Below are 13,247 nucleotides of genomic sequence, written 5' to 3'. Positions count from 1 at the left end.
GCCATTCTGTATTAAATAAGCATAGAAAGTGTTCCATATAATTAATTTTCTATCTTTTACTATGCTTATTAAAGTGCATTTGGATATCCTTTAAGGTAGTGTTTTGAGTCTCTACCCTAGCTTTGTGCCGCTACTGGCATTATGTTCTTGCAAATTACAATGCACATGGGATTAGCAGATTTTTTTTTCAGTCCATCAGTGAAAGATCCAGAACTGCATATATCTATAGCAAAACGGATTGTTTCATAGTTGAAAATTCCAGTCCAAGTCCAATAGGGACCTCCACGCTTGCGCTACAGCTGTCCGTGTTTACCATCCTGCACCACGGGCTCTATCCACTGAGAGAAGATGTCAGCTCTGGTGCGATTCAGCAAATCCCACCTGAACATGGCATTCGAAATAAACAACCTGGGGGCAGGGCTGCAGCCCTTTCTTCGTTTTTTTTCTCCCAGTGGGCCATTTCCAGGCCCTTTGGTGTCGTTTACAACCATCTTTCATTTGTCACTTGAACTACTCCATATAAATTGTTGCCGTTCTTAAATTACTCCATTTAGTGTGTGACTTTGTTCTTTTTCACACTCATATTTAATGAAGTCAATTGCTTTTGATGGGAGAAAGATGTCGTTTTTCAGAAATTATCTGCCTCATTTGTGCTCTGGCACAATCCTAGCTTCATTGCTAAATGGACAGGTTTCCATGGAGACTGTTCATTTTCAGTGACGTGTCGTGGCATAGGCCTACTCCAATAGAGTAGATGTGCATAGCCATGGTGGATATTTTTGTCCCCGTTTGGAGTTTTGGGTCTTACTTTTCCCAGCACTCCCACCTGCTCTCCTGGTTGCACTTCGCCGGGCCCATGTTTCTTAGACAGACGAGGCTAATTGAAAGGGACGGCCGTCCTGTCGATGATCAGCTCTGACAGCAATGTCGTGCCAGAGGTGGGTGTGCTGTTGTGCGCTGGGAGATTTTTTTCTTCTTCTTCAGCAAAACAGCAGCACCGTTGTGCAAAAACTCAGCGTGCCACAATTTCCTCGGCAACTTGCCAGGAGACGCATGAAAATTTTGGGGAGAGATGAGGGAAAGCCTACTTTTCTGACCAGTTTTATCTGGTGATATATATACATATATATGTGTATGTATGTGTGTAAATATATATATATATATATATATATATATATATATATATATATATATATATATATTTTTTTTTTTTATATATATATATATTTATATATATATTTTTTTTTTTTACAAAAAGGAAAGCTCTCGATCAATCACAGATGAACAGTCTGCCATTTGTATCGCTTCCCAGTGCAGCACAATAAGAAGAATTGTTCTCCCAAATGTTAATATTCATTGGTTAACAGCTCGCCCACTCTTATTATCGCAACTACGAAGTTACAGATATGAGGTATAAACACTGTGCGCAATCTCAACCAACAATTACACCACTGAGGACAGTTGGAATAATATTGCAGTTGCACGAGACTTCTAATTCTGTTCTTTTTTTTGTGTGTGATATTAAACAAGGACACATGAACTGTTTCCTTAGTGACTTGAATGGAAGTCGATCTGATATTTTGTTGGGCCCATTCAAGAGCAATGAGTTTGGCTCCAATTGGCCCACTATAATTTTTGGTTTATCTGTATTTGTTCATTTCCTGTCTTTATTCAGAGTTTTCTAACTGAATTAGATGCTTTCCATCCTCCTCAGCCACGCTCAGGTTGCGTTAATAATCTCTAACATGGCAACTATCACAACATAAACACCCAGTGAGCAGAACTGCCGCTTATAGATTAAAATAAAGTTTAGGATGGAGTTTAAAGACCAAAAAAATGCTGTGCATAGATGGAAGAATGATTCGATCTGTCAGAAATCAACAAAAAAATTGCATACTTGGTTATTTGTAATTGCATTAAAGTAAAAATGCACTGCATTTGATTTTTGTATTTATGTTAGAATCTCAATATCTCAGAAGGCTCTAACTCTAGCTGACCTGTGCTGTGGCTGCTTTCAGCAGTGGTAGACTGCAGTGACTTGATACACCTGGACAGGTCAGTAGCTAGGAGCAGGCCCATCGTGAACAGCTGGGATTACTTCTGACAATAATTTATGGTCCCCCCTGATTTAAAACATGGGGTGAAGAAGGAACAGCAGAGTCGAGCCACTACCTAAAGACACGGTGGAGCCTGAACTGCTGTCAGGTTTACCTCCAGGGGGTTTCTGCCCATCCAGATCAAAGTGCAATCTCTTTTACCACATCCTGTCGACATTGGTTTTTCCTCATCAGTCTTGAACGTATTTTTCTCCACACCCATAATGTCAATCTCAAAATAATTGAATTACGTCCACGTGTATGCAACACACACATACACTGCTGATGTGTGTCCACAGAAAGCTCCCTGAGGTTTGAGATTACCATGGTAATCCCATCAATGGGACCAGGAGACAGCTTTGAACAACTTCCTGTACCATTGTTTGTGTTGTCATCGAGCTGGATTGCACAGTACATATTTGTTCATGAATTTGTTACCCATGATAAGAATTGGCTTTTCATTAAGGTTGTGTGATTGCAGGGAAAGCTGTTTTGCTAGTGTGCAGTTGTTTATAGTCACAAAATCATTTTATTGTACTCAAGTAGGATTTTTCCATAGGTTTGTCTTGCACTCCCTTGTGCCAAATCATCAAAATATGTTGTGCTGGAAAAATATAGAAAAAAAATATATTTTTGTTTGGGGGAAAAACAACAACAACCTCCAACTATATTTCAATTCATGGTGCCATATGATCATGTTAATTATTATTCATTAAATTGAGTCATTTTGTTTTACAGTAACCAGAACTAAAAATAATTTTTGTTCATGTAAATGTATAAATTATAAACTTAAAATGAGATTGATTTTCACATTGAAATAAACATTTAAAACCATCCTCCGATTCTACAGTAGCAATTACTATTCAAATGATATGCAATGCATGTCTTTCGATTTCTTTCACCTGAGGCAACATGGAGTAATAAGACATTTCAGTAATACGCCTGAGCTAGTAGCAGCTGCCACTGCAGGCATTGACATTTGCCGATCCTATTCTCCCGTCTATTGTCCCATCGACATTTCTTCAAATGAATGTTTAGTGGACAAAATTTTGACTTGACAACGGGTCATAGGTGTACAGTGATGATTTACTAATTTCTTAACCTCTTAAAATACCTGAATATACATCTAATCACTATGTATGTTGTTATATGACGCAAGAGGAGGCCATAATCCGCATCATTGCTTCAACTAAAAATTAACTCACAGAATAACTCTCTTATAAATTGCCCTAGCCCCATATTCAAAGTCTCTGGATAAAAATACGTTCATCATTTGTCAAAATCCATGAGAGTTTAAAGATGTTGTGACAAAAACAACTAGCCTGATGGACATGAAAAAAACATGTCTTTTGATAGACTGCATGTTTCCATTCATTGTGTAGATGTTATTGTTGTTAAAAAACTACGACAAGGCAGTGACCAGGGCTTAGCAGCATCAAAACATGTCATGCGAAACAATGTGAGCCTTCTACTTGGTAATAAACAATGAATGTGACCAATCTCAGGAGAGAGGGAGGCCACCTTAGCCTGGCTGAACACAGGAACTCCCAACAAAAAGGAATGGAAAAACCTCAAGGACCTTCTCGATAGCCACAGTGCAGATGCTTGTACCATCCGTTACACATAAAATGTTGAATCGATTGTTGTGTATATTCGTAACATGTTCTTGAGATGAGGCCATTTCCATCAAATGTACCTATGTAATCATAAGAAATAAAACAAGCACTTATGGTGAACGTTTGAAAAATGTTTTATAATTCATCAATGCTCATCTGTACGGTGATGAGATTCATTTAAGGACGAATCTGTGAATTGACCACAGTGCTTGTTGACTTATTTCAAATGATGTGGACAATTTGCGATGAAGATTCAGCATTGACACCTCGCCCCAGTCAATTTATACAAGATTTAAAAAAAAGAAACACCATCAAACTACAAAAGACTGACTTCCCATCCATAATATGCCATTACTGTGCACACTTTTTCTATAGAATATGTACTACAATAGAATTATGGATACTGGGCGTTTATCATGTTTTTCTAACTAAAGGTCATATTTTGCACCTCCCGTGCTTGAGGACTTTTCCCCTCCTTAATCTCCAGTGATTACCCTGTGACACGAGGTTGTGGTTATTAATACCTCCTCCTATAGAGGCCGACAATAATTCTTGCACTCTGTCCTGGAGATGGCTCAGCCATTTATCACTCTGTCACCTCTCACGAGGGCCCCACTAGTGTCCATTTATCTGTCTGAGAAACATACGGCTATAGATTATGTAAAATAACAATACATTTAATAATTAAAATCAAAACCTTTGACTGCAACACCATGTGAAGAATCCCAGCCTCACTTTAAATCATTAGAGCTTATCCTCATTAGTGTACGTGTACTGGATCTTGTCTCCAATAACTTGGGTCATGGACTCCGTACATTTGTTGCTGTCAAATGGACAAAGAACTATTTGCACTGTCGTTCACACTTGAGTACAGTTTGAATTCTTCTTATAACCTGCAAAGTTATGGAATGTAGGGGAAAGTCAGAGGAAAAACTGTAGATGAATAACGTACAAATTTATTCATTCATTCATCTTCCATGCCGCCCATCATCTTAACCCAGCTGTCTTCGGGCGAAAGGCAGACTACACCCTAGACTGGTCGCCAGTCAGTCTTAGGGCACATAGAGAGACAAACGATCAACCACACTCCCAATCATTCCGCCACCAGCGGGAATTGAGCCGGCACCTGCCCGCACCGAAGTCAGGCGAGTGAACTCTTACACCACGAGGCGTCTTAACGTACAAATTCCATTCGGGAAATCTGTAACCAGAATATGACTCAACTGTCATGCTAACAAGTCATCAACATTGTTGTCCTGTAATAGTTACAGTTTCATCCTCTCCTTCTTCTCCCTATCTGCTTGTCTCTGCAAGGCAACGATTTGAAAACACACCAGTGTTATTAACACATTTGTATATTTTAGAAGCCTTCCCATTTCTTGAAGTATTCTCCAGGGGGCCCTTCTCTCCTGAGTTCCCTCTCAACCCAGTGGAGTCATTAGTCTGCTTGCTGTGTTGAACTCTTTAATCATCTGTGTGTGTTACATAAAAAGAGGGCTATTCCTCTGTGACATACACACTGCATCATATTCAGCTTACTTTACTGTGGTCTCATGTTGGTGTCTACAGGCTGTTTTGTTGTGTTGTGTCTGCAATACAAACTGAAGTTTGATTTCTCCTAGGTGAAATAGAACTCAACTCCTTAGCTAGTTGCAGTTTAACTATGAAGGTTCGACATGCCTTATAATTGTCTTATTGGTACAAAAACAAGGGTCTATAATAAATTGAGACCAAAATTTAAGGTTTTGTAATATATTATATTACTGGATACCAAAGACCTTAATAGCTGCATGTGCCACAGAGAGCTTGGTGGTGATGTACTGCCTTCTTAAATCAAAATACAACTAGTGATTTACTTTGAATGCAGGCCACTTCAGCAACTCATGATTGCTGACTGTCATGGTAACGAAGTCTACTTATGAGACAGAACCATTCCTATAAAAGATCTGCAGTCATATAAGTGATGATTAAAAAAGGGTGTGAGTAGTGACTCAACATATGATGTTGACATTAAAATATTTGGTGGAATTAAAAGAAAACACAATCTATCCCAACTGACTCGGTGCAGGAGACAGTACAACATGAGTTGGTTAATATAACTGCAACTTCTCATCCAAGTGTACTTACTAGATGAATGTTCCATTGGGATAGAATCAGTGCTCTGGTATCACATTTCATCTCTGTCAGGCATAATGGCAAGGAGTTGCCCACCAGCATCAAATCAAACAATAGAACCATGCAACAGTTGATCTGATCTGTCAGCCGGGTTGAGTTGTACAAAAGGCATTGGGTCCAAGACCTCTTCCTCACTCATACAATATAGGGTAAGAGGTCAAGACCATGAAGAAATGGGGGGAAATTCCCATCATGCTACAATAAATTGGGAGTACTCATTCAACACCTACGTTATACTGTTTTTGTTAAATATCACATTACAGTTTGCATTTACTTTTTCACTCAACATCCACAAATGTGAAATCTGGTTCAGAGAGGGTCAAGGTATTGGGAAAACACGCTAACTCGGCATAGAAAGGCCTGAACAAAGCTTCAAACCCAGGACTTTCTCCTGTCTGGCACTGATCTCTCTTTACTGTGTTTATTTTATGGTACATCCAAATATCAAAATATTCAGGGCAAACCATGACATCCTGTTGAGTTTATCCTTCCTATACAGAGCGAGTGAGAGGGGGGGAGAAGCAAGGAATCACTTTTTTCAGCCATTCTTACTGTGATTTAAACTGCGCTGTCATATTATCTCTATTTGGCTTCTTTATCTATGGAGCACATGTACACTTCTTTCATCTTGTGCGATGGTGGTGGTGCGGGGGGTGAGGTGTTTAGTCAGGCCACATGGAGTTCCTGCAGCCTGCTGATCTAAGAGTGGCGACTAAGGAGAGCAGGCAGTGAAAGCCAGATTTTGTTCAAGCTTTTAATAAGACACACTGTGATATAGTATACTGCAAAGCTGTGTGCGTAAACACTTGAAGCACTCAATCTGCGTTCGGCCAATCTGTGTGCAGAACAGGGGAGGGCCTAACAACTCTGTTATTTTACACAACTGACCTTATTTGGCCTCTTTGATACCCCCAATTTGTCAGCTGGATTTGATATATTGCCACAAATATTTGTCCAGGCACACATTAGTGCTGTTTGCGTAGTATGTAGAGACAAACAAACCGCAATGCTGTGCGCCGAATGTAATAAATGTTAAACAGTGAGTGCAATTATACTCTTCATGTAACCTACCCTGTGCACTAAAGGCATGCCTTTGTGGATGTGGGTTCCTTTTTTCACAGGCTGTTATTCCCACTTCCTGACCACCTTGAGTTATTTTAGTGTTTATGGTATGCAAGGGTTCCGTGGTGATGGTTACGCTATCCCCCTGTGGGAGGGAAATGTTGATCCCGGTGTAAAATCTAAAACAGTGTAGACAAGACGAACATTGATTTTAATGATTTGTCACCAATGTGTTAATCCACACTATGTAGGACTTTTGGCCAGCATAGTCTCAATTACACCAGCTAACCTTCTAAACAATGATCGTTCTTTTGTTCGCAAATGTAACACTACTAAACATCCAAGATCCTGTAGTATTAGTTCAGTGATCGGTTAGACACATTGCTGAATCTGATTACTCGTTTTATCTTCCTCACAAGACAAGGATTTAGGGAATTCAGTTTTTTTATATTTGTGCAAATTTTATGAAACGAATGATGTGGAATGATAGCGCTGCTTGATATCCTTTTCTAGTATGAATGTGAAGGGAAAAAATGGGCTTGCTGGTGTTATTGATAATAAAGGTGCACTTTGCAGTCAATGTTATAGGAGCAGCTGCTGATCAGACTTCTTGTGCGACAAATCTATCATTGACCAAACCCGCCACCCCACATGCTTACTGCCCCCACACACCAGTCATCAAACCCCTCACCGCCAAGCGCATGCTGTATGCCATTGCAGCCATAAATCACCCAAAACAAAGCGGGTTTAATCTGAGACGCGCAGGCCTGACATGCAAATGTATTACCTGTTGTGGCTAAAGTGCAATTGCCCCTTCTGAGTGGATCCTCTGTTTACCTTTGAGGAACCAGTCGGATACTGTCGAGACAAAGTCCGCCACAAAGGAAGCTGACGGCGGCAATTGAGGAGACAAAGCCCCTCTATTCTCAACACTCGCACTGCCTTTTCATGCTGGATGTCATGCTTATGTGACTCTGCCAGACAAGATTTAAGGATTTTTCTCAGGCACATTTGCAAAACACGAATAGCAAATGATCCCCTTTGAATTGGAGTGTGGATCGGCACCTTGTGCTGGGTATGATTTACAATGCTTTGAATGCATTGTGAAGGCATATACTATATGTTAATGAAAGAAAGTCCATTGAGTCCAAGCTAGCATTACTAGCCAAAGTTGGCATGCGTGATACAGCAGCATTAAGCATCAATACCTGAAAGTACTGTATAATAGAGATGTGCAATATAATCATTTTAGCTCAGCTTAGAAGTTGGATTGAATTTTAACCTTAACGATCATTTTATCATGTCTGGGTCTTATAATATTCCTTTGTCATGACCCCTTTACGTCCAATGCAATCCGAAGCAAGTGTATATTGAGATAATTTTTTAAAACTTTCAAGTGCACCAGAAACCTTAAAATCATGTGACCAGAGTGCTACGCAAATACAATTTTACAGTTCAGTATTAGATTTATGTGCAGAGATGGATACAACAGGAAAGCAGTAGTATGGTCCACCCACATCTTTCTGTGGAATATTTTCTCTTGGACATGGTTGGCCCTTTTTAATATCGTCACCTTTTTAATACGGTGAATTAACAGTAATAGTACCTGCTGTCTTAGCATTGAACATCATTAGAAGTTCATTTAACAAGACACAAAGAAAAATTAGGCAACAGAAACATGTGATTGCTTGAAAAGGAGCGCTTGTCCATAAATGTTTCTTGTTGTAGTTATTAAGCATAATCATGGGAATTCAGGCCATTGGTTCTATTGCAATCACTGCAGATAATGATGGAAATTGCTAATACCTCCCAAAAACTCGTCATCTTTGGTTATTAATTTAAAAAAAATACATGAAATTAAGGATGAAATGAATAATGGCAAGCACATCCTCAATCTTGACCTTGTTTAATTTTTAATGAGTTTGGTACAATGGAGACTCCATTTTTATAAATGGAGCCATGGGCTCATGTGAACACTGCAGATAATTAAAGATTGTCTCCTTATTATCGAGATCTTACTTCATCTCCTGGGAAAGTAATACCTGTGTTCGGGATACTCCTGGCTTACTGTTGTTAAGCATTCAAGGAGCACGATGAACAAGCAAATATGAATATATCCAAACAGCCTGGAGACTTAGCTCCCAGGAGAAATCATCACAAAAAGACCTTTTGAACACTGACATTCTCTGCTTGCAGAGAAAGTCAAAGTTGTCTGCGAAGTAAGACACAAACAAGATTCTTGTCAGTAATACTTTATCACAAACAATGTAGAACACATGGTGGGTTTTTAAATGGCTTGGAAATAATGGCTGTACCGTCACTGCAGTGCCCCAATTGAGTGGCTGCCATCAGTGTCGATTTGGTTATGGCCCAAAGAAAAATGCTTGGCTATGTTTAGGCAAATGCATATCTGTGATTTTAAAGTTACTGATTGTTATTCAAATATCATTATTTCCTTGCCTAGCAGTTGTGCATTGTCCTGGGCTGTCAACAAGCCGTCTGGTAAATTTTAATTATGGCAATTGAGAGGGAAGAGCAAATAAACATATCTTTTCTCTGTAATTCTGTTGGAGATCGACTCGACCTGTCCCTAATTGATCATTGTATGAGGTGTGTTTTAGACTTTCTTTTTTGTTGTTGTTTAAATTGGGTTGAAAAAGTGTCTGTGTCTATTTGTGGTGTGGCGTTGTGTTGGAAATGCCAGCTGTCATATCATGGCTGTACGGGAGCAAGCTTTTATTTGGCGGGCTCAACACCACTTGTTGGAATGCTTGCAATGTTATATTATACATACAGATGTACCATGTGTCAGTGTTAAGGTTTTCTTCAGTTTCATCAAGCACTAATATGCCAGCATGAACTCCTTTTATAATTATTTAGTAGTTTGCTGTTAACACGTTAACATCGTAAGATTGAATTAGTCATAGGATGTGACAGACACATTCTTGATTAATTCTAGTGGTATTTCTATGTCATGTGATGCTGACGAATAGTCATTCAATGTAATACTTGTAAGGAGTATGTTTTAACACAAACATTATGAACTTGGTGAAGGTCAAACAGGCTGAAATCAGAGTACTAAACCTTAAATCAGTTTGATAGTTAATAGACATGACTGTACGTTTTGGCCGGGGAAAACAAAAAAGGCAAGAAAAGAAAAGGCCTGGTTCACACATGGACTCAACGGCCGGTATCAGATAACACCAGAGGGGAGTCGGGGCAAAAACAGTTGAAAATGAGCAGCACATGAACATTTTGGTCTAACTGGCCGTGTCTGCGTTGTTCTGCTCTTGGCTTTTGGCCACGTGGCCGTCTGGGTTAAACGAGAGTGTGCTTTATGGCCAGCACGGGCCGAGGCAGACTGACTCTTCCTGCAGTTTTTCTTCATCCTCTTTTGCCTTGCTGTGCAAACTCAAGCTGCACAAGGACAATATTATGGAAAGCACAAATTCCATGTGTCAGATATTAAGAGAACAGCACATGCACAGTATTACATTGCTTGTGTCAATTAAAAGGCTCCAAAAACGACACTAGGTTGTGCTGGGAAATGTCTTACTGCCTTATGATATCAACATCACATTTTTGTGCTGACGTTATTGACATACCAATGGTGCATTAAAGCGTATCACATGCTTTTTGTAAGGTACTGTATAACACCACAATTTCTACTATTTTTTTGCATTGGATAATATAATATTCAAAGTGCAAATTCTACCACTCTCAAGAAGGTATTTTTAGAAAAATCATACATTTAACATGGCTTATGTTTTTTGTATACAAATTTAATTTAGTAGTAGTAGTAACATTAATAAACCTTTCTTTTCATCTGCTCCAGACATAGTACCTTGAAGTAAACTTTGATGGCACATATGCTTACTCTCATCAGTCAAGGCAATCGCCAAAAGCAACAACAACAAAAAAACAAATTTATTGTAGATAAATCTCTTTATGACTACTTATTTATGTGTCCAGTTTATGGGTAAGCTTTAGGTTAGGTTAGAACTTTATTTCATCCCATATTTGGGAAATTTCTTGGTTGCAGTAGCAAGACAGACCCAAGACACACAAGACATTGTAGACCTAGGTAAAATCCCCTTGTCCCTGTATAATGACAAAGGCATTCAATTGAAACAAAAAGCAGGTGGACCAAACTTGCTGTCATATATTCCAAAGAAATGACCACGCTTGCCCACTGTCTCGTTGGAGGTGACGCACTCCCACCCACTCTTTACTCCAATTGATCACTCCCCAGTGATACTGCGTGCCACGATTTGACGCTTGCAAGTCACTGCTGTTGTTTAAATTTGGCGAACTGCTCATTTATTTTTCAATAAGTTTCAAATCTAATCTACAGCGTGGAAACAGTTCAAAATGAGCTGCCAACTTTTAAAGTCTCCACTCCCTGACTCACTCACTCACTCCTCTGTGCGGGTGCGCGAAAGGGAGTGAGAGAGTGGGTGTGGGCGGGGCACAATGATGTCAGACAAGGGGGCGGGCCCACGCTGTCAAGAGGCAGATAGGCTTTTTCTGAGTTTGGCAGCTTCACCCTCCTCTCTTACGACACCCCGAAAATAGCAGTCCAGCGTGTTCAACGTGAAGCCACAATTACGTTTTGTCCATCCGAGCCGCCGAAAGAGAGTCTGTCCAACAACACGACTTGGGACGAAATCGGTGAGTGAACGCAGAGACAATTTGTTGTTGAGCGGCCGTGGCTGGCGATTGCGAGTTAGTTGCGCTAGGAAAGCGCCAGAGGGAGGCGTACAGTATAGTACAGTACTGTAGTAGTGTGGAAGTCGAGATTGGAAGTCCAAAAAGTAACGACAAGGCTCCTATTTTTCCTCGGAAATCGAGTTTCAATTACTATTTTACATGATGCGTTTAAATTTGCGCGCTTCTCAGCAGAGCGTTACGATTCGATCGGTCATTTTTGTCCTAAAACAGTTGTTGTCGGCGTCATAAACAACAATAACTTGCCAGTCGCGCTCTTGTATGATGAAAAAAGTCTACATTTAAGTCCGTATGGCTTTTTGATGAGTGCCCATCGCTTGGCAGCACCTGTCTCTCCTTCATGGGGTTTGAACTCTTGTTGCGCTTGTATTCTGGACCCCCTCTCCACATAAAATAATTAAATAAAACTAAAGAAAACGGCTCACCACTTCTAATAATATTACTATTTGACTATAATACTGCCAATTAAGCCATCACCAGCCCTGTGCAACTTGGACCGCACAGTTGAAAGTTTGTGCTTTTACTTTTGATTTTGCATACCTTGTCCTCCCAGTGGTGCTTATTTACTTTATTTCTAACCCATTTCCTTTTTCAAAATTAGTCAATAACCTGTAAGTTTCTAAATAGTGAGGTTAGGCATTACAGAAAATGATTGATTGTCAACCTTCTTGCTTTTTTTGAAGGAATGTGCCATGATTCCATCTGCCAAAATTGTGGCATGTGCATCATGACCAGATGAAGTTCATAGTTCCCACGAACCACTGACTTTGATACTTCTCATCTCTTAATCTAATATTAGAAATTTAGGTCAATTTGTCTTCTTCTATGGCAGCGCTGTTCTGTTTAACCCAGAAAAACGGATACATAATCATTTCTTGTTTTTGAATCTGATAAATTGAAATTTAGATCCAACACAATAGTTAGTGCATGTTTGAACAATCTAAGCCAGAATACAATTATTAAGAAAAAGCCTGACTCTGATTTTTTCTCAGTCTGCAGCAGAATGGTGCAGTGTGCGTTTTTTTTTAGTCGAGTGCGGCTTATATGTGAAGAAATATTATTTTCTTGTAAAATTCAGTAGTTGCATCTTATTGTCAGGTGCAGTTCACAATCCGACTGGTATTCCCAAAGTGAGTTGAGTGTCATTATCGAAGCCGTTTGGTATTTATCATTGGTCCTGATAGCCTGCTTGACGCTCATTTCTGATGGCGAAGGAGTAAAGAAGCCTCCAATCAGGAGTCATTAAGGCCCATGTGCTGGCTGCCCTAAGCCACAGTGATGTTGCTGGTGATACATGGCTTTTATGTAGACGAGCATCACCATAATTTGTGGCCCATTAGTCCAGTTGTAAGACCAGTTATTAGTCTGTCTTGATTTTTCTTTTTTTTCTCCCATTTTCTTTTTTTTTTTACAGCAAGCTGATGTTCACGGTCAGTGACCTCGAATGTTTTTATCTTTTCCATGATGGAAATATTCAGCTTGTTTTAAAAATACATACCATAAGTCAGTTGTGGCCATACTCTTGTGCTCTACGGCTGCATAGAAAAGCAAAGAGAAGGCTTTTATATTT

At 39.6% G+C, this 13,247-nt stretch overlaps 1 protein-coding gene across 6 annotated transcripts in view; it reads left to right on the top strand.

Annotated features, from left to right (window-relative positions):
- The first annotated feature begins 11,450 nt into the window (after positions 1 to 11,450).
- mef2aa (myocyte enhancer factor 2aa) overlaps positions 11,451 to 13,247 on the top strand; it is a 48,716-nt gene continuing 46,919 nt past the window's right edge. For all 6 annotated transcript variants that reach the window (XM_077596035.1, XM_077596031.1, XM_077596033.1 and 3 more), the window contains exon 1: positions 11,451 to 11,620. The gene's annotated coding sequence lies outside the window, so the exon portion shown is untranslated. The remainder of the gene's footprint in view (positions 11,621 to 13,247) is intronic.

This window comes from Stigmatopora argus, chromosome 3 (assembly GCF_051989625.1).
Source record: "Stigmatopora argus isolate UIUO_Sarg chromosome 3, RoL_Sarg_1.0, whole genome shotgun sequence".
In the NCBI taxonomy this organism is placed as follows: Eukaryota; Metazoa; Chordata; class Actinopteri; order Syngnathiformes; family Syngnathidae; genus Stigmatopora; species Stigmatopora argus.
This window is presented reverse-complemented; position numbering and strand designations above follow the sequence as displayed.